Genomic DNA, 21,307 nt, shown 5'->3' with positions numbered 1-21,307 from the left:
TAGTGCTGTCACATCCTCAGTTCAGTGAAAAGGAGATCTTGAACTGTCTGTCTTCTTACAGAAATAGTTCTAAAATCTGTTAAGTCCTACTTGGGGGAAATTCTTGGAGGATGTGCAAAGTAGCATAATGAAACATTACAATGAACTCTTATGAGTTAGCAGATGATTTTGCTAATGTAACTTATGTAACTATATATACACAAAAGGCAGAAATTAGAATTAATTCAGAAGATCACCTTCATAAAACAGTTTTTCTCTGGACACAGATTGATCAACAGTAATTATTTCTTGTTATGGGTCCTGACCATATAGACAGGATGCAATTGAGCTTGCAGCTAAAACTAAGCATAAGCTGTTGTGAATACAGATTGTACAAACTGTTCCAATTCTGTTAGAGAATAATTAAACAAAGTATGTGTTTGGGTTGGGTTCCAGGTGGTTGTACATAGAGCAGACATGCTCTTTTCACATGCTATCATGTAACAGACAGTGAACTAGATAGGAAAGAGCTCTTACTTCTTCTAAAGGTAAATTAGGAGCCTTCATCAATGTGATTTTTCCATTGATTGCTATGATATATATGATGCAGCTGTGAAAATCAAGTCTGCAAGGTGATGTGCCTCTTACTGTGCTAATTTTCCTAAACACATTAGATTCTTGAGCTCTGAGTCGAAATGATTGTGTTAAGGGAGCTGTAGTAATTAATCTGCTTCATATAAAAGAAAATCAAACACAATTGTTATTTAATGTGTGTTCCAAAATACACTGAATGCCAGCCCACTTCAAATTGGCCAGTAAAATGCTACCTGATTAGTGATTAGTTGGGGTTAGTGATTAGTGTAAGTGTTCAATATTGTTAAGGGGAGCAAGAAAAAGAACAGTAACATATGAAACATTTTTACTAGTTTCTAAAACATGAATCTTGTAGTGTGCCTGTAGTAAAAACCAAACAAGCTCCCCTACCCCTCCGAAATCCCACCAGTTGACGCCTGATATTTGTCCCTGTAAATGACTGTCTTATCAGGGAGAAGGTGGTAAGGTGTAAATCAGTAACTGAGCAGTTGCAATGTAAGTTTTCTTTTATTGGTATATTGTCTGAGATTTCTCTGAGTATATATAGTTGGTTCACTAGTGGTTTATACGGACTTGTTTTGCTTCTCAGGGTAATTGGACTAGAAATGCAAGAGTCAGTTAATGCAGTTCAGGTGATGGTCAGTGTCTCATTCAGTTATGATAAATCAGTGCTTTAGCCTCTTTTTTCTAAGGTGGACAAAACAGGGTGTGTCCGGAACTGTATTTTTTATTTTCTTCAAAAACAAAGTATTTGTACTTTAAACTATATAAAGTCAGATACTCCCCAAAAGCTAAGTATTAATTTACTTTGTTAAACTACACAAATAGTGTTTCTATTGTTTTTCTTCTAATGTTAAACTTGTTAGATTTCGCTCTGCTATTTATAAAGTATTGTCATAAAACTATACAATGAGTCAAATGTATTTTGGATAATCTTAGTGGAACTAATTAATTTTAAAGATACTTTTGCATCTTTTATTAATTTACAATTGTATTACAGTATCCTACTTCTTTTGGTCTCTCGTATTTATGAGAAGATTAAACTTCAATTAAGGAAGGGCTAGAAGGCTGTGAGTGTGCTTAGTGTACATGAAAGACAATGAACACCTGTCAGTTTTATGTAATCATTGTATAATTCTTGTGAAAAGGAAATAAACAATTTGGGTGCATGGTGAATAACCTGAAATACACTTAAGAAAATGCAGGTATTAGTTATCTGTAAACTTATGTCTTTAAAATCTTTTTTCTTCCTGTTCTTTGTTACTATTTTTAAAATAATGAAATCAAGCATCTACATCTTGAACTGCCACATGCACATGTACTATAATAAGAATATTATTGTGTCATTTAATTTTGGGCAATGACAGCAAGTTACTGACATTTCTAAATGTAATGATGGAACTGTGCTGGTTTGTGCGCTGTGCTATCAGAGCAAATACACTGGGAGAGCCAGAGGATCTGCAGGATCAGCTCTGTCAGGCGTAATCCAGTTTTTTGTCTGCAATCCCTTATTCGGTATATGTGCATGAATATTGGGAACAAAGCACTCGTGTGTGTGTCCCATCCAGCCCAGCTCCACAGTCAGCTGGGTGCAGAGAGGCAGATTTCATAACTGACACAGAAGCGACGCTGACATGCTGCAAACGATCTTGTAATTGGTCTCCCGTTGCTGCTGTGATTCCAGGTCTGGATTTCAGAGTTCAGTTATGTTCCTGTTCCTGTCTCAGTGCAGATCTCTGCGTTCACATTACACTGGAAGTGGCCACTCCCATGGGAAGTGTCCCTTCCCTGTGGCAGGAGTCCCACCCTTCCCACAGGGCTGCACAGCTGAGCTGCTCTCAGTGCAGTTGTGCCTCCAGCAGCCACATATCCATGGCTCTGTAATGTGGGGGCTTGGATTGGCAGTGCAGTTTTGTAAGAGGGACTTGAAGTAAGCACTATGAAAATATGCTCTAAACATTAGCAGGAGTATGAATGAGGAGCAGTTAGCACAGGGAGGAAATGAAAAGCACAGAGAATGTGTAAGATAGATGGAGAATTGGAGGCAAGTCCTTCCATACTTTTTACTACTTGTATAGGGTGTTTATTAGATTGGACCCAATGACATTCATCCTTTGATGGGTTAAAGCAAAAAACAAGTGATGGAAGCTCTCTGAGTACAACTAGCTGCTCTTTGAGATGCTGTAAGTCTTGAAAATAAAAAGAGGATGGGGGCAAAAGAGTCAGGAAATTATAGACCATTCCTCTCATCTTCCACATTTTGAATAAATTCTTGCAGAAAGTGTAGTATAAGCCTCAGGGAGACAACAAGAGTAGGAGGCACAACCACCATGAGTTTAGGAAGAGTAAAGAGTCATGCAGGTTTTACTGTTTTTCTTTAACATGACAAGAAGGCCAGTGAATTGACAAGAAAATCGTGACTGTCAGTATTTTTCATGTTAGTAAGTTCCCCGACACTGTTTCATGCTATAATATTTGCAAACAAGTGAAGAAATGTGACCTGAAAGAAACTCTTGTAGAGTAGGAGCAAGACTTGTTAGATGACTGTGCCTAGTAGGTGGTTATTAATGATTGTCTGTCAAAATGAAATGGTTGTATTGAATGTGGATCCGCCACGGTCTGTTGGGTCTGTACTCATTCTGCTTCACTTCAGTCTTTCTGTTAATGACCTTGATGACAGAAAAGAGAGTGTGCTTACAAAATTGATTCACTAAAAGTGCCCCCAGAACTTGGAGGGAATATATATACATAGGACCCAAGTTTATAACCACAAAATTATTTTGAGGAAATTAAGAAAATCTTAGGAGATAAATAGGGACAGATTGAAATTCTACATTTAACAGAAAGCATGAAGTACACAAATAGAGTGAAGGGGACAAGTAATTAGGTGATAATTTTCCAGAATTCCTGACATTGTAAAAGGGCAAATATTATATCAGGAGGGATAAAAATGTAAGTGGAAGAGGAGACAGAACAATCTTTTTTTTTTTTTATCTACAGCTAAGTCCTCTGTTGAAGTGTTACATCTCAGTAGGGCAAATGCCCCCCAAAAATACGGCTCAACTGAACAGAGACTGGGAGAAGAGTAATCAAATAATTTGAGGTCTAGAAAACAAGACCTAATTGAAAAGACTGAAATAATTTGAACCAGGGAGAGGAGTGAGTGTGCAAGCCCCAAAAAGAGTATGACTTTTATATGTATATAGTAGGGTATTTCAGGAATGTAGGAAGTTGTCAGGTGTAAGGTCCATCTATGAGAGAAAGAGCAAGATGAGTGATCTTAAATTGTTGTAAAAAGTACAGATCAGGTCTCAGACGAGGAAGAAAGGACCACTTTCTGAAATAACTGTCAGTTCTTTCGCATAAAGAATTTTATTTATTTAGCTGTGTTTTGAACAACAACATTATTTTAAGACTGGTGAATTTTTGGAATATTACTGATTAAAAAATGAACACTTTGTACCTGTAGACAGTTTGCTCTGAGACAGTATCTACTTGGCAATTGTGATGCAGACAATCTCCATACTGCCCATCCTTCAGGCTCCAACATCTTCTCAAGCTCAGTAGCCTTCATCTTGCTTTTGTTGTTACCTCACTACCCAAGGAATAGATGCACTACACAAGATTTTCAGCTCACTTTTCCTGTTCTCAGGCCCTTGACAAGCTTGCCAGTAGTTAACTTTTATTTCTTTTCCATTTTCATAATGACTTCAGTTGTCAGTCCAGGACTTTAGGGGCTCAACATATTATTATCATAAGAAAACAAGGAGTGTACTGTTGGTAATTGTTTTGTTTATAAAATCTTTCCCAGTTTCCATTGTATATTTCTCTGAGCGTGAAATGAGCGTGAGCCTCAGTTAGTTACCTGAGGCTGTAACATACATTGTTAGCATACTTTGAGTCTCTATTTGCATTGTTATACCCTAGAATACATACCTTTAATCATCACAGTTGAAAATTGCCTTACTTAGCAATTTTGGTTTCTGTTTTCTCAAGGAGATTTTATGAGTCAAAGCCAGCAGCCTGTGTACAGTGTGCCAGCCAAACCTGAATTTTGCGCCTGAGAATGGAATTGGTCACAGCTCCAAGCACTTTTTAATAGGGCTTTTTGTTTAAGTAAATGTGAAGGAAATTCCATTATTTCAGTATTCCTTCTTTCTAATAAATTATTATGAGCTACTTCCAATTTACATTTTTGCCTAATAGTTCCCTTTTTCCTGTGAGCAGCCTTTAAACACAGGGCAGATGCCTGATGTGGAAGCATTAGAGATCTGGCATCCTGAAGGGAAGAACTATGGAACTTTTAAGAGGTGGAGGTTTTTGCATCTTTTACAGAAAGGATCAGGGTGACTTGAAAAGATGTATTTATCATCACTTTGGTTATGAGGGCATGATTTGAGCTCTTTTCTCATCTACTATTGTTATTTTCCTTCTCCATCACACAGTGAATTTGGGCTACATGCTGTAAATTCTAATGTTTTTCCTTCATCACATACCATGCTGTGCTAGTTGGACAGTTATGTTCCCATTATCTGCAAGGAAAGTTATTGCTGACATTGATTATTTAAATGTTGATCACTAGCATTCAAATTTCCAGAGAAATCCATGTGAAAAATTCACAGGTTTGTGCTTGTTCAGGCTCTGGTCATATTTAAATGCTGTTATTTTTAACCATTAAAGCTAGAAATTCTTGCTTTTAAGTAGAAAATTTAGACGTAGTTGTGTGAGACTAGTGGGTTGTAGAGGTATTGAGAATAAATAGGAGGACCTTTACTGTAGTGGAATGCCAAGTAACATAGTTATTTCCTGTGAATACTGGTAATAAAATAATCTTTGAAAAATGTGCCCCAAATGCTAAGTCTCAGAGAGAATGCCAATAGCATGTGCCACTGGAACTGGAAGGATGAGACTCCAGTGTAGGAGGAATGTATAATGAAGAAGTGCTGTGGTACAGAAGTTGCAAGATGTTGCAGCCCCATCAACCAGCTCTAAGTGGTGTTGATGCTTCTGGGTATGGGAGGCCAAACCAGCCCTTGGTGTGATTCAAATGATGCAGCTGAGAATGCCTGGGGTGTGCTGTGATGCTCCGGGCTGAGTGCTGAGCTCCTGCCACCCCCCGGGTCAGGGCACGAGGTGCCTCCTCCTGCCTGACTGGGCAGCAGTGGTGAATCTGCAGCAGCAGAGGGTAATTTCATGTTGTATCTTACCTGTTGTTTCTGAAAGCCACAGGTAGATCAGCAAACTCATGGCTTTATTTTTTCTGAAAGAGCTGAATGTGGATGCCTTAAATAATTTAGGTTCTCACAGAATTGGATTTCATTTCTTAGCTGCACTTGCAAATCTGCTGCAGAAGCACAGGCCTGTCTTAACTGTTTGTGGTGCATCATGTTAGACTTTCTATGGTTGCCTTAGTGAAGATAATTACCTTACTCTTGATCAACAAAAATTACTTTTGTTTTGCTTTATTTGGTAAAGGCTGGATGCTGCTCTCCGTGGAATGCTGGATTAGGCTGTTGGATATGCTTTTATAGTACCTGGTCTTTGTGTATCCCTGTAGAATTACAACATTAAGAAGAATAATAGAAGCTTTATTTATAAGCATAAAGTGTGGTGTTATGAAGACTCTGTTAGCAGAATTACAGTTGAAACTTGAAATTTAGAGAGGCAGATGCACCCACTTTCACTGTGGAGTTTGAATTCTCTTATTGAAAGAGAAGTAAATTAATTTTATTGAAGTTACTGTTAGAAACTTAGTAGCTAAGTGCTCTTATATGACACTAAATTTATTTAGAAGACTAAAAGGACATTGAATTTATTTAGGCTACTGAAATGTGGGTAAAAATCCAGTGGTCTTGACATAAAAGTTTAGAAGTGATTTTTTTGTGACTTCACTGTGCAAAAGAGAACTGAGCTGTAATTTTAATTATTAAGTCTTGCACATTTAACATCGTTAGTGAGATAACTGTGTTGGATGGTAATATGTGTAAACATGTTGGTTTAATTCTATAGTTCTGGGGGAAGGCAACAGGAAGGCAAGACAATAGTCTGGATTAGCAGTAGCACTGCAAACATGCTGCAGACAATGGCTGATCTGTCAGCTGTGAAGAGCTGGTTTCCAGGCTCCAACTGAAGTCTCCCTAAGGGTGGGAGCTCAGTGATCAAAAGGGCACCAAACAGAATGGATAACAATCAAATGAGGGAATTTTTTTTTGACAGCTTAAATTGATTAAAATTACTTTTCTTGAGGAGAAAGTGTATTGGAGTGTATTTAAATTCCACATTTATTATTATCAATAATTAAGATAATCTGTTCTAAATATGCTTCAAAATAAAATTCCACAGCTCATTTACCACTAAAATTTTAGCAAATGAAATGCTGAATTGAAACTAGCACTAATGAACTGACAACCTAGCTCTTAACAATAAGTAGGTTTTTTTAATTACAGCGTAAATATAACTGTTTTGATTGTTTCACAAACCTCCTTAGCTTAGAATAAAAAAAAGCAAAATAATTTAAGTGTTTAGTAATAACCAAGAGAGCTGAGAGGATGAGGTCTCCTAGTTACCAAAGTGGGTGCTTACCTTCAATATCAATTTAATTCAGATTACTCTAAACCCTTTTTTTAAAGTAGTTAAATAAAGTAGGCTACATAACTTCTGTCTACATGCTGTTTGAAGTATGAAAGTGAATTAGAAAACATGCTGTATCACATTCACCATTTTCTGAAAAACAGTCCTGATTATTTATTATAGGTAACTAAGCTCAGTAAAGCAGAAACACAGGTCTTGCAAGTACTCAGAAATGAGGGGGAAAAAGGGGTCTAAATATGAAGAAAATGTTTTTATACATATGGATGGCTACAAATGTTGCAGGGGGGAAGTAATAATCGCTCTAAGGGAAGATGAGAGTTGAATACAATTCAGGCATTCGATTAAATGTATCTTTATGGTATCTCCCTTATTAACCAAGCAAGAAGCAAGAGTTTGTGTAGGAGGCTGTACTATGCTGTGTTAAAGTATAGCTCAGCCTGTTCCTGTATGAGCACCACAGTGCTCTCTCCTGAATGCTGCACTTCCAAAGGCCAACACTGTTCTTGATGAGTGCTGGTATAATTGATGGTGGAACCCATGCACAGAAACAAAACCAGGGACTTCTACAGAATTAAATCATTGTTTGGCAATACTTGTAGAAGGTTAAGTAAAACCTTTATGATACTAGTTGGACAATGAGTGACGCTTTCCTCAATTATTATTTAATCTTTGGTATCTAAAAGTAACAACGACCACTGAAAGCATGCATGAGAATTAGGAAAATAAGTGTAATTTGTTGAGTTTACAGATGAGGAATTGGAGCAGAGAGAGATGAATTGATTTGCATGAAGTTGTCCTGAAAGTTGTAGGACGTGATGATTAATCCTGGTAGTCGGTCTAGACTGGTGGCTTTATGCTAATGGTAGGGAAAGAAATAAAAAAGTGCATGCACCTTGAGAATTCCCAGCAGCATCCTCAAGGTTTAGGTGAGGGTCATGTGTTTTCATGTCTGGATATATAAGAATACAATTCTTCTGTATAGATTAAATATAAATAGAAATAGGAAGAATGACAGTATAGGAACTGCCATGTTTCTGTTCAGATGTGCTTCTTGAATAGGACTTTTTAGTGTTTGCATCTTCTATTTCATTCTCTCTTCCACATTTCATGTTACTTGCCTGTCTGAGTGGCAGTGATGCAGATACTGATTTAAAGGTCTCTTGTCCTCCAGCACATTTCCTTAGTGGAGAGGATCACTGAGCCGGGTAAGAGGACAATTGATTGTGATTAGGGAAGAGGGTAGTGATAACAGTTTGATTTGTCCCAGTTACATTTTGAGCGTGTCTCATTTGCCAGGCACTGATGGTACAAAGTAAGTGGTTTTCAGTTTTGTGCCATGGTAAGTCGGTTTGTTCCCTCTAGCATGTTCTGTATCTGGTTCTGAACATTGCACTGAGAAGGGTCAAGCCGCCCTTTATTGATGAGCAAACTGGAGCTGTGTTGTTCGGGTGAAGGAGGAAAGTTGTGGCCTTCAGGAGCTTGGAAACCGCAGCTGTTTGGATTTGTGGATGGCAGGTGTGTCATCCTGCTGTGGCCACGGCAGCCTCTTAAAAGGACCTGTGGAAAGAAGGGGAAAGGATTTGAAGGTTGCTGCTAAAATCCACTTGGAGAGAGTGGTTTGCTTACCCAAATTATTTATAAAATCATCACCCTGGATAGCAGTTTGCCGGGAGGAGGGCTGCGAGCATCCGAGGGCAGTGCGCTGCAGGGGGGACTCTTGGCCTTGCCGCGAGGTGTGGGAGAGGTGCTGAGAGGCCTGCGCGGTCCCGCGGGGCAGGGGGTGGGTGTCACCTGAGCGCGGTCCCGCGGGGCAGGGGGTGGGTGTCACCTGAGCGCGGCCATCGCGGGGTGGGTGGGTGTCACCTGAGCGCGGCCATCGCAGCGGCCCCTTTAAGGCGCGACCTACCGGGATCAGGTGCGCGGCCGGAGCGGTGACGTCACGGGGCGGGGCTGCGGCTCGCGCTCCCGCTGCCCGCGCCGCGGGACGGGGCGGTGGCTGCGCACGTGCGCGGGGGCGCGCGGCACCGGGAGCGGCGTGTCGGGAGCGGCGTGTCGGGAGCGGCGTGTCGGGAGCGGCGTGTCGGGAGCGGCGTGTCGGGAGCGGCGTGTCGGGAGCGGCGTGTCGGGAGCGGCGTGTCGGGAGCGACTGGAGCCGGGAAGCGGCAGGAGGGCTTCTCGACGCGCGTCCGCTGCTGCAGGTGGCCTGTTTTGTGTTGTGCTCGCTGCAGTATGAGCTAATGAAGGGGCTTCTCCCTCGGCAAACTAGACTGGGAAAATGTGCAGGGTGTTTCGTTATTTGAAAACTTAATTGCTAGCTTTTCTTCTTTGTACAGCCATACGTCATGTTGAATGTTTCATTTGTATTTAGTTGTTTAAACTGTTGCTGAGATAGTGAGTACATCAGATACTGCCTTAGTTGTTTCTGGTTTTCGTGGTGATGGATTGTGCTGTGTACCTGCTGTCCTTGGGAGGAAGTGCTATGCTGAGTTTAACTCGTCATACTTTGGTGAATCAAGGCAGTTCCAAACACCCAGATAGAAGGGATGTAAAGTGTTCTGGAGATGCTCTTCCTCCCTTGACAGTGGAACATGGTATCCCACTTGTTCGGAAAAGAGACCATAACCTTTGCCAGTTAGGTGTGAATGTGCAAGCCCATGTGGAATTTGCACAACTTAAATATTTATATGCAGAGGAGTTGCATTTGCTAGTTCTGATGAAGACAAAGTATCGATTGTGGCTTTTGGTTTTGTATTTTGTTTGTTTTTTCTTAACAAGGGTAGAGGAGACATTGCGACCTTTCTTTTGAACATTCATTTAGCCTTCATGATAAATAGACTTTTATATTTGCAGTTCTAATTTCTGGCCTAATGTGTTCACTTTTCACTGGATAAATTAAAATTGACAGAAATTAACAATGAAAAATGTGCCCTGCTCAAGGGAATTGCCACATGAAGATAAAAGTTGGTAGGAGGGCCTCTGTAATTTTCTGGGTGGCAGAAGGATGTGGCAAAGTAAAGCACAGACTTTAGCAGGCTTGACTCTTGACTGGAGAAAGGTCTCTTTGGTATTCTTATGCTAAAAATGTAGGCTGAGGCTTCGCTTTGAAGTCCTGACTTGGAAAGGCCCATCTCTACCACATCTAATTTCTGCATTAGATTCCAAGGCAGATTTAGTTTCTTTTAATCTGCAGAATAGAGTTCTGGAGTAACTCTCTTTTAAAATAAAGAAAAATATTCCTCTGTATGCCTGTATGTATTTGTTAAAAGATGAGCTATTTTTAGTTTTGAATACACACCTATGAATCCATCATTCTGCAGGTTTCTTTTTTCTGTTGCCTTGATAGCATTTCAGTCTAATTAGTATGCAATGGATGATGTTATTGCTCTCTAAATTTAGCTGCTGATGTTCATATACTACTTGGTATTCTGTATTGCTCTCTGTAGTGGGCATCCTGCATGGATAGATGGGCCACAATGGCTTTTGTCCTGGAAAATGCATCATCCCAGTTGATGTATTAACAGTGAGCTTTTTAAAGGGGTGGACTGTGTTAATCTATCGTGCTTTAAGACCAGTGGTGTCTTTAGGTGTATTTATGTACTTGTTTTCTGTGTATGCCTCACATCTGAGGGAGAGGACTGTCTGAGTGAATGTTACATTACTATAGTGTTTAATTACTTCTTTTTTGTTTTGTTTTGTTTCATATTTATTCAGAGAATATGACTGTTCTGTCAGAAGCACCTTTGTAGTCCAGTGAGGTGTTGCAGCTTTAGGACACCAAGACCCCAGGCTAAGGTGAGCAAGTAGGTAATCCAGGATATAGGAGGATTAGGCCACAGGGTGAAATCTGGTCAATTAGTTTTCTACCTGAAAATCTCTTTAATGTCTAAGTGTGTTTTTTCATTACAGCATCTATCACTTTGACATATGTGACTTTCCATAGATTTTTGGCAAGTGGTTTATCGTTTCCTCTGAAAGTCATCGGCTGTTTCTTACCCTCCTTGTTCATATTTTAGCATCTTAAGCCAATTTAATTGCACTGGCTGTGAAACAAGCAATAATGAGATTGTGTATACTGGGAAAAGTCACTGAATTGTAAGCGTTGGCAACAGCTTTTGTAGGTACATGCAGTTTTAAGAAATAATGGCTCTTCTAATGAAACAATGACAAAATGTTTCAAGGTGGAAAGAAAGATGACCTATGAAATGCTGTTACTTCCCCTCTTCTTTCTAAGGGCAGATTTTCATAGGGGACTTAAGTTTAATGAATTGCAAATAAAAATTTATTTTAAAGTATGGATTCCCCCACAGTGATTGGGATGATTCTTAGTACCACATGCACCACTGACTTTTGTTTTCAGCCCTTCCATATCATGCTCTTGGGAGTTCTTTGCTGTATGTACAAACTCACTGTGTCTCAGTCTGCCAGGGTTCAGTCACAAGACAAAAATAAGACACAATGGAAAATAATTAGTGCAGGATGTGAAATTGCGTAAGATAAAATTTTATGAGTCTCATTACCTTCTCTATTACTGTGGCTTTGTGATCTTGTTTTTTCTGTTGTTAAAAAAATGATGCTAAAGGAAATTAATAAAGCTGAGAAATTAGAGTATGAAATGGGACAAATGAATATAGGTGGGGAGGGCTTTTCTTGTGAGCTTACTTTCATTTTAGTTTCACACTGATGCAAGTTAGTTTCCAAAGAGAATCTTACACTTCCAGCATATCTCTTTATAAGAGATAAGAACCTAGAAAGTATTGATTTTATTTGATGCAGGCAGGTGAAGCAATCTTGCATAATCTCCTTTCTTCAGACTTCTTGCAAGCCTTTGTCCAAGCACCACAGTATTGCTAAGATTCAAGGCTTGCAGTTTGGGTGCCATAATTTATCTAAGTTCTTGATGACACTAGGAAAAGTGGATCTGGATTTATCACTCCAGTTGTGTTGGTCTAATGCCATGTGTGTGGTTTACATAGGAAAAGTTGTTTTCTGATTCCTAACTTAGTTGAACTGTAAATTGATTCCTGAATATCCTGAGAGTATATTTAAACCACAGAAAATTCCTTTTCCTGCAGGGAAACACTTTTGTACCTTACGTTTTAGGGCATAAACCAGTCTGTGTGTCTTCCCCACCTGCACAGGTGGTGAGAGACTTGCCTATGACTTTGGACACAGTATGGCATCACACTCATTCAAAGAACATGCTCATGCTTTTGATCAAGAAATGCATTTAGTGCTTTATTTGTTTGATAGGCATCTATAGCCTTGTGTCTTACTTGTAGTAAAGAGTACCTTTTACCATCTCTTTTTGACAGAGTATTTATAAAACACTCTTTGAATTTGGTTCACTTACTGAGGTGGAAGTTACAAAAAGGATGGATTACATTCAGTGCACTGTGTATGGCAGTTGCTGGGAATAAGTATGCAATAGAATAGCTTTTCTTGGTTTTGTTATGGTTTTAGGAGGGTAGTAACAACAACGAATGCAGTTATTTGTGGTGTTACCTCTGTGGTAAAGAGCAGTAGTTTGTTTCCTCCTTGTGTTTGTTAGCGTTTAAAGCCTGGCTCTTGTAGTCTCCCAGACTTCCCAGCGCTGCAGGTAGAACTAGTTCAAAGCACTTTGTTGGAGTTCCTGGATGGGGAAAGGCAAATTGCTGGCAGGATACGTTCATGCTAAGGTGCTCAGGGTTCTAATGCTCTGGTTTTCTCCCAGTAGTTATTTTGTTGGTTTGACTCATCTGCCAAAAGAAAGACTGGTTGCAATGAGGCGCACTCTGCCTTGTGGCACAAACACATAAGAAAGAAAACAGCTTTTGCAGTTAAGTGGAAAATACTGTGTGTGTATACCAACATTTTACTCTTAAAGTTACAAATAAGCCAGATTAATTTTTCAAAGCTTAAGGTTTGGAATGGAACCGAACTTCATTGCTTCTAAGCTGCTTTTTAAAACTTCTTTAGATTTTAGTTTAGACTACATCTTCTCAAATAATTTAACTGGTCCTACCGCTGCAAGCCAGTCTCCACAAAAAATACTTGTGGGGCTGTGTAGTGATCAGTGAGGAGCAGATCTGACTTCAAACTACCTTGGCTTGTCCTTCCACCTGCGTTGCTGTTTACCCTGAATGGGTGGTTGTGTTGCTGTGTTGGAAGGAATTGTGCAAGCATGAGAATATGCAGTTGAGAGACTGAAGGAAAGTGGAGTGCATAAAAGCTCTGGCCTCACATTAGTCAGACTCTGAATAGTCTTGAAAAGTATTTCTGTTTCTCTTTTGATAACTACCAAAACATCAATGCTTGGTTGTTATTTAGAAATACTGAGAAATGTCAAAAAAAGATTTTTGCTTATCTTGTAATTTACAAGCTACTTGAATAGCTCCAGGTCACATGATTTAAATGAAAGCAGATCTTAGATGGTAAGAGAGAAACCAGTATGGTTTTTTATTAGTTTTTGTTATGTGGGTCCATTTGGCTTTAAGGCTGTGTCCACCCTACCACAGCAAGCCATGTAGAAAAAGTACTTCCCTCCTCTCCAGACTGTATTTAAACAGTTGTCTTGCCATGTGGACGAGGTCAGCTCAGTACAGCACATGTATGTGCCCAATATGTTTGAACACATTGCCCTAAATTTTTCTTTTTATAGGCTTTTTTCCCCTCTTGAAAATTGCACTGCTGATGTGGGAACATGAGCTGCTTTTTCTGAACCCACCTTCTCCACACTCCTCACCCACCAAAACAGAAATTGTTGATAGTCACTGTTCCATATTCACAGAAGTAACTTTTTTGACCTCAAAGGTTTTCAATGAAGGGGGCAAACATCTGTTTTCAGACTTCTTAAAAGTAGAGGGGATGCACACTTTAAGTTAAAAACCACTGTCCTAGAAGAATGCACTTACCTAAAAGAAAGAGACTAGAAAATATTAACCGGGGGGGTTAATTTGCAGCAGTTGTTTTGAGCTGATCTTTCCTGGAGTGCAAGTGTCTTGTTAACCCAATGCAGTTTCACTGTGGCTGCTCCAGGGCAGGGCAAGTGGCTGGGTCTTGACTGGGTGCCCCTCCTCTCTCCTTGTTCAGCTGAGTGTTCTGGGTTGAAGTGGCTCATGCAGCTTGCTCAGTGCTCCGTGCAGTGCTCAGAAGCAGTGGGAGCAGGAGGCTGGGCAAAGCAAACAGACTGACACAGTCTGGTGTTTCCCACAGTTAAATGAAGCCGCACCTTTAGTCTGTGTTACTGATTGCCACACAGGCATCTGACTGCACATGGAGGGGCAGCCTTGTTACCCGGGTAGGAGGATCTAACTTCAGGCCACTGTCAAGCAGCATTGCTCACCAAGCCTACTATTCCGCATTCTGAGATAGCTGATGAGAAAAAACCCAAGTTCCATTGGTAGTTGTTTTTTGCCAACTTACCACCCTATAATAGGTTACTTTGCAAACTTACCAGTGTTAGCATAAGGGGAGTGGAAGGGGCATGTGACAGTGAGCAGATCAGCCCTGGTTGCAGCTGTCACATTGGCACAGATGTATCATAAAACATGCTGTAAGTTACCTGTGCAAGGAATTAGTGGATCTAGTAGCACATCTACATGGTGTCTAGGCTTTGCTGGCAGAGCTCATAAAGCAGCTGCTGTTTCTGTGCTCCTGTATTCTCTGTAGTTTGCTGGTCTGTGTCGTGCTGTTTTCAGTTGCATACTGTGGGACTGCTCTGTATTCTGAATAACTGAAATTACAAAAGTAGCCCACTTCATACTTTTATTTTCTGGGGTTTTTTTAACCCAGATGGCTTTCATGAGGCAGTTTGTAATGTGGTCCTACACAGGCTGCCATCTGCAGAACAGAACATCAGATGAAATAGGAAGAACTGATCTGTGAAAGGTGGGCAGGAACTTCTGTAACCAGCGTCTTTGTTGGCAGTCAGGAAACTACATCTTCACCATGAAGCGTTTATTCCTGACAAACTTCTCCATGTAGACAAACTTTTGGTATTTAAACCGTACTAAATGTGCTGACATTTACAGCTCTATGAGTAGGAGTGCTGTGCTGGAAAATTATTCGAAGGTGAAGGGAAGGGCTAGCATAGCCTTTGCTGGGTAAAAAAACTACAAGATCTGCAAGAACAGAAGGAAGCTGAAATCATATGACTCTGCAGGCTTTGGGAAAAGAACTGTTTTCAGTATTAAGAGAATGGTTATTTCATCTCTGTCGTCTATACTTTGTTTCTTCAAATTTTTTTTTTAACTTACGCTTTTGTAATTTTCCTTGGCAATCTCTCTTTATCTTTCCAACCATGAATGTGTGCTGTAGGCATACATGCTTCTAATAGATAGGGTTATTTGCAACTACATTTGCTTCTCAGATTTCTGACCCAAAGCAGAAAAGCAGAGGAGGCGGAGAGAGAGATTTTGGGCTTGTCCGTGTTGCTTTAGTTTGCCGGGTTTTCCTGCCTCATTTCAGTCTGAGGTAGCTTTGTGTATGACTGTATAATTACTAGCATTGCTGTCAGTCCCAGTAGCCCAAGGGGTTGCAGTACTTGACCAGAACTGTTTGAGGGTTGCTGTGCTGTCCTAATTTAGATGAACTGTTAGAAGCATTGAAATGCCCTTTTTTTTTCCTTCCTGTTCTGTGCAAAAATGTGGTAATTGCTCTGAATTCTTTCTTGGTTTGGTGGCAGTGAGTCAGATTCTTAGCTGGTATGTTTGGCAAAGCTCTCTTGTGTAAGTGCAGCAGTGCTGTTGTGCTTTGTGGCTGGGGGTGTGTTCCCTTGCTTCTCTTCAGGACACAGAACCCTGTGTACTGTTTGAGTTGTTCAACCTGTCCTTTGCTGCTGTATGATTTTAAAAAGTTTTAATTTTAGGTGTGATGGAAACGGAACTGATCTTGCTTTAAAGAAAGCATTTAGAAATGATTTTCATACTGTCTTCATGCACCAAAGTATTGAAGAACTGGGTGTTGTATAGACATGTACCTGATAGTCTCTCCTATCCGTGTGCTGAGGGACTGTGCAAAATGATGTCAAAGTAGGTGTTTGAAAATGTCCACAGTTTGATCCGTATTTCTAGTAGCTACACAAGTATGTGTGGTCACCTGGAGCATTTTATAAAAAAGCTGAGAAAGAGTTCTGAAACTAGGGAAACTGAGGCTGAAGCAAATAGGAATTTGTAAATATCAATACTACAAAACTCTTGGTATTACTGGTTTAGATGTTCCTGACATTTCATAGACGTTGGCTCATATTCCCTCAGCAGCGAAGGTGATGGAGGCATGGGAGATCTTCGTGTCTGAGATGAAACGGCCAATGCTTTGTCCTTTGGAATGAGGAGGACTGAGGGAGCGTAGAGACCAGTGTTTTCTCTGCAAGGGTGCTTGCCAAGCTCAGGTCACTGAGCCATGGACGTAATGCCACTTGAACAATGGACTTACTAACTCTTGGTAAGACTTGTACAGGTATTTGAGAGGAAAACTGGAGATCTGAGTAATAATGTGAGACACAAGGAAGGCTTGGTCACTCTTTTTGTATGCTAAAAATTATGACTGGCATATTGCTTCTGCCTGGAAGTCTCTGTTGGTGTTGCAAACTGTTTTTAAGTGGCTTGGCTTTCTTGAAACAAGCTGTTTGAGGAGACAGTGCTACAGAGTTAACATGCTGTTTTAACCACACGCAGCTGTGAACCAGGTTTTGAGCCCAGCATGATGACTGAACATTAGACTGTTTTTGCTTTACAATTTTGCCACCATTAATGCAGTTTAGAAAATTATTTTGTTTGAAATTTGCACACACTAAGTCTTTTTCAAACAAAAAGCTATGTAGAAGCATCATGAGGTAAAACAGTGCTTAGACCATTGTGCCTTAGCTGTATTTTTTCTTTTCTTGTTCTCCTATTTTTGTCCCTCCAAAAGTCTATCATTATGGAAAGACATAGTTAAAACTTGGCTCAGCCCCTTCTATCTTGCAGGACTGAATTGTTCTTAAGGCAAACTGATTTAATTGTATTCCAACTGCTTCCTTTTTGCATTGTTTGTTTCTATTAGGTAAATGGTCCCTCTGGGGATAGTATCTTCCATACCTTGTATGGTCCAAAGAAATATATTTCAGTCTGATCCTGTTAGCATTATATTGTGCTGGGGCAGAAAGACAGTGGTGTGCGTTGGGTTTTTTTGTAACCTAACCAAAGTTTTCTTTAAAGTTATTTTGGTCTTGGATATCCAGTAACTTGCTGTCCGTGCTCTGAACGTGGCCGTGTTAGAACAAATGGATGCTGAGTGTGGATGGCCCCCGTGTCCTGGAGCGGCACCGGAAAAGTGTCTGGGAATAATCATGTAGTGATGCTGCTGCTGAGCTTATGGGAGGTTTTGGAGGTAGCAAGCTGTTTTTCTGAACAAACTTCTTTTTATCTTGATCGGTATCAATGGCTTTGAACCACAGGGGATGGTTCCAGGAATTGTCCTGCAATAATCGTGCTTTTAAATTTACATTGCAACTGCAGAGCTCTAAACTGAAGGATCAAAACTGAGGCCATCTTTTGAGTCCTTTCCATTTTTTCTGTTAACTGGCTACATGTTGCTCTTGGTTATCAATCTCTCCTATGAGAAAACACCCTTCATGTTTGACTGAAGAGTTTGCAGGAACCTCTCCAGTTGCCTTGTCACATGAGAGCCATACACAGGCAGGCTGCTGCTGTAAAATGAAGTCATCCCTGACAGCCCTGTCTCCCTATGCTCTGCTCCCAGTCTGATCTCTTTTATAAAAGGGGGTGGAAAACCTTCCCTGGTCTTGCCTGGTGCTGTTTCCAAAGGGAGTTGTCAATAAGTGGGGCAGGGCTTCGGGTCTTATCTCTGTGCTCAGAGCTGCCTGCCTGGTAGGTGGCAGCGAGGGCAGTGCTTTTCCAGTGAGACTTTCCTGTGCTGAGGGAGGCCCTTGTGTTTTTGTTTTAACAGCTTCCTATTGTTTGAAACAGCAGGTCGTCCCCTCCCACACTATTCTAGCTCTTTCCTCCTCCCTTAAATAATTTTTCCGTGCAAGTATTACTCAGAGCAGTTACTCCAGCAGTGAGTCCTCTGAGAGCCTTCCCAGCTTGCTCTTGATACTCAGTTTTTGTTGCAATTACCCGTGTGAAGTTTGCACAATAAACAGAAAGTGGCTTCTGAAAGGTAGGTCTTTCTAATTTTTAAATCTGTTGCTTTAATTCAGTGTCACCACTGCTGTGACATGACTTTTTAATTGAATCCAAGTTGTCATAGGAATTCTCTCCTATCTATGTTACTGAAAGGTAGAAAATTCTGCTTTTCAGTGTGGCTTGTCTTTGTTTCTAAGATGTAAAGAAAGAGTATTGCTTCAGTTTGTTAATGGCTTTTTGTTCAATGTTCCAGTCCTGCTGTCTAATGGTGTTTCATATACGTGTGTTGTATTTATGATGTTCTACCTGTGTGAAAGGCACTTTCTAAGGCATAAGCTGCCTCTGGTCCACCATGCCATAGCTGCTTCTGTCTAGTGGTATCCATGATAAATTTGAAGATAAAGCCAGTCAGAATCTCTTCTCACCTTAATGATTGTCATAGCTGGAAGGGATATTGGTAGTTCATTTCCAATCCCTTTTACTTTACAATTGTAAGTATAACCTAGACAGAAGCTCACTAGACATTTTGATTAGTTATATTCGTTTTCCTTCCCACTACTTGATGATTCCTGTGCTAGAAAATTGATAATAAAATAAGGTGCTAAATATAGATAGAACTTTTCTCTTATTTTAATGTGTTGATTTATAAAAGTCACCTTGCTTTAGCTGATTTCCTGATCCCCTGCCTTTTGTAAAGCATCTTGTTTCCAAAATCAGTAATTATTTTGTGATTGTTGAAAGTCTATCACTATATTCCATAATTCTCACTGCTTCAGTTTAGAAAGAAGTACCTCTCTGTTTAAATTAGTAAATTTGAAAAAAAAATCCATCACACTATTTTGATACATTTGGTGACACTAAGCAGAGGTTTTAATTCCACAAAATGATAAATCTGGTTCTAGAGTTTGTCATTAGAGGAGGTGAGGGGGGGAATAATCCATATATCAGTTCCAGTACTCATCATTCAGTGTCGTAAACGTTCTGCCTGTTCAAATGTATTCCAAATTCTTTTTAAGAAATAATAGGCAGCCAAGAATAGACCAGGATTACAGAGATATTGATCACAGTCTGCAGAGGCAGGGTTTATCTGATCCATGTCTGGAAGAGGAAGTCCCACTTTCCTTGCCCTAACTTCTTGATAAGTTGATTTGAGTCACTAATCGAGTAGTAAATAAAGCAACCCCCTCTCCTCCCCTCTGGCTGTCCCTCTAAAAGTGCTAATTTTGTGGGTTGAATTTGCTTCTGAGAGCCTAAGTGTGAACTGCCTTCCCCATATCGTTTGGGTGGGGAGAGAAGTGCCCTCCTCACTACATTAGTGGCCCTGAGATTTGGCTTCATTTGGTTATTTCATAAGGTTACTCGCAGACATTACCTGTCTGAGATGATGTGTCCTTCTAGAACTTTGTGGGGGTTAGAGCAGCCTTAGCCTTTTTTTTTTTTAAGTGTCCCTTAAGAAACCTGTTGGGTTTTTTGAGCGAGAAGTGTTGCAGTGGACATACAGGAGTTTGTGTTTTTTGAAGTTGTTTGTTTATAATATAGTTATGGCTGTAGGTTACAACAGTGGTCTCAGAGTTTTAGGTGTCTTATAAACCCACACAGGATGATTGCAGGTTAAAGACTTCTCTGTTTAAGGCCAGAGAAACATGACAAACAGCCTGAGGAGTGAAGGAAGCAGACTGTGGTGGCTGTCAGGATGAACAATGGTTTTGGCACACCTGCTGCTTTGCTGCTGAGCTTCTCCGTGCTTGGCAGGAAAGGAGTGATTTGGAGGATAACCAGATAGTTTTGTAGATGTTTTTGGTATGTTTCCATCTTCTCTGAGGGAGGAGAAACAGAAGCATTTGTTTTATATTGTAACTAATGGCTGATGAAGACTGGCACCATCAACATTTGGGGCAGCATTTAATAATGCACTTACAAATGTGAAAGTCAATATTATGCTGGCCTTGAGGACCCTTAGAAGGGAGAATGGCATATGATGGGAAGGGGGAATAATGGGATATAGTCAAAGCAATGTTAGAGAAATTTATGCTCAGACTACCCTTCTGAGTAGATATAATCAAAAAGCAAAATGAAGAGAGCTGGAATGAATGCATTTGGAAGAAGGTTTTGCAATACAACAGTTTCTGACTCCACCATGAGCCAGCTGATGTTAATCAGTTGCTGTTCCTCCTGGGAGTTGTCAAAGATATAAGATGTGGGAGCAGATTACTTCTTCCGAAGAATACTGTGTCACAGCCGTGCCATTTCATCCATTTTCCAGTTGCATATTTTCACGTTCTGATGCTTTGGAACATAATAATAGTCCTTTTAACCAATGTGGAATTGCATGCATATTAATATAAATTTTCTCTGAAGCTTCTCGTGTACTTGATTTCACAAGAGGATGTGTGTTACTATTGCTACCCTAAATTGTTGAGTGCCTGGGTCACCAGAGTATATTGGAGTTGGAGAATTTAGGTGAACTGGGAAAAAAGAGAATGCTAAAAACCAGGAAAATGTCCTTCTAGTCCAGCAAAGAAAATACATCTAACACCACACTTTTTGGCTCAAGCTCAGAGAACTTCAGCTTCAAATGGAGTGACTTCAGTTCCAGTTGACCAGAAACATAAGATTTTTCCTGATCAGTCACTTAGTTGCACATGTGCAGGCACATACATGTGTGATTTATTTTCTTAATCATAGAGGAAGGATGCACAGACTCTTACTCTAGATAAAATAGTCTTATTTTTTCCTGTTTCCCTTACAGGTGTGTGTAAGGAAGTGTGACTTGTAATGCTGGTTAAGCAATGGATGATAATAATAATTGTAGTAACAGTGTGTTTGAATGCTTTCTTCTAGCACTGAAGGAAAATTTTGTAAATGATTTCTCAACACAGCATTTATTGTGATGTAATGACATGACTGAAACTACCACTGTGCTGTGGTAACCCTTCTTGATAAGGATAGCTGTCCCAGGTGTTGCTTTCCCAGATGTCAGGTGGTTATTCTGAGGGAGAGGACTTTAAACAGGCAGTGTTTGCCTTTGTCCTTTTGCT

At 40.2% G+C, this 21,307-nt stretch overlaps 1 protein-coding gene across 10 annotated transcripts in view; it reads left to right on the top strand.

Moving 5' to 3' along the window:
- Positions 1-21,307, top strand: part of USP54 (ubiquitin specific peptidase 54) — a 92,369-nt gene that overhangs the window by 9,250 nt on the left and 61,812 nt on the right. For 2 of the 10 annotated variants that reach the window (XM_071564041.1, XM_071564035.1), the window contains exons 1-2: positions 9,163-9,362; positions 10,876-10,956. The exons of 4 other annotated variants lie outside the window; for them this stretch is intronic. The gene's annotated coding sequence lies outside the window, so the exon portion shown is untranslated. Of the gene's footprint in view, positions 1-9,161; positions 9,363-10,875; positions 10,957-18,202; positions 18,304-21,307 lie in introns of those variants that run through there. 4 more of the 10 variants (XM_071564047.1, XM_071564043.1, XM_071564045.1 and 1 more) reach the window with 4 other exon arrangements.

This window comes from Pithys albifrons, chromosome 9, assembly GCF_047495875.1.
Source record: "Pithys albifrons albifrons isolate INPA30051 chromosome 9, PitAlb_v1, whole genome shotgun sequence".
Taxonomy (NCBI): domain Eukaryota; kingdom Metazoa; phylum Chordata; class Aves; order Passeriformes; family Thamnophilidae; genus Pithys; species Pithys albifrons.
This window is presented reverse-complemented; position numbering and strand designations above follow the sequence as displayed.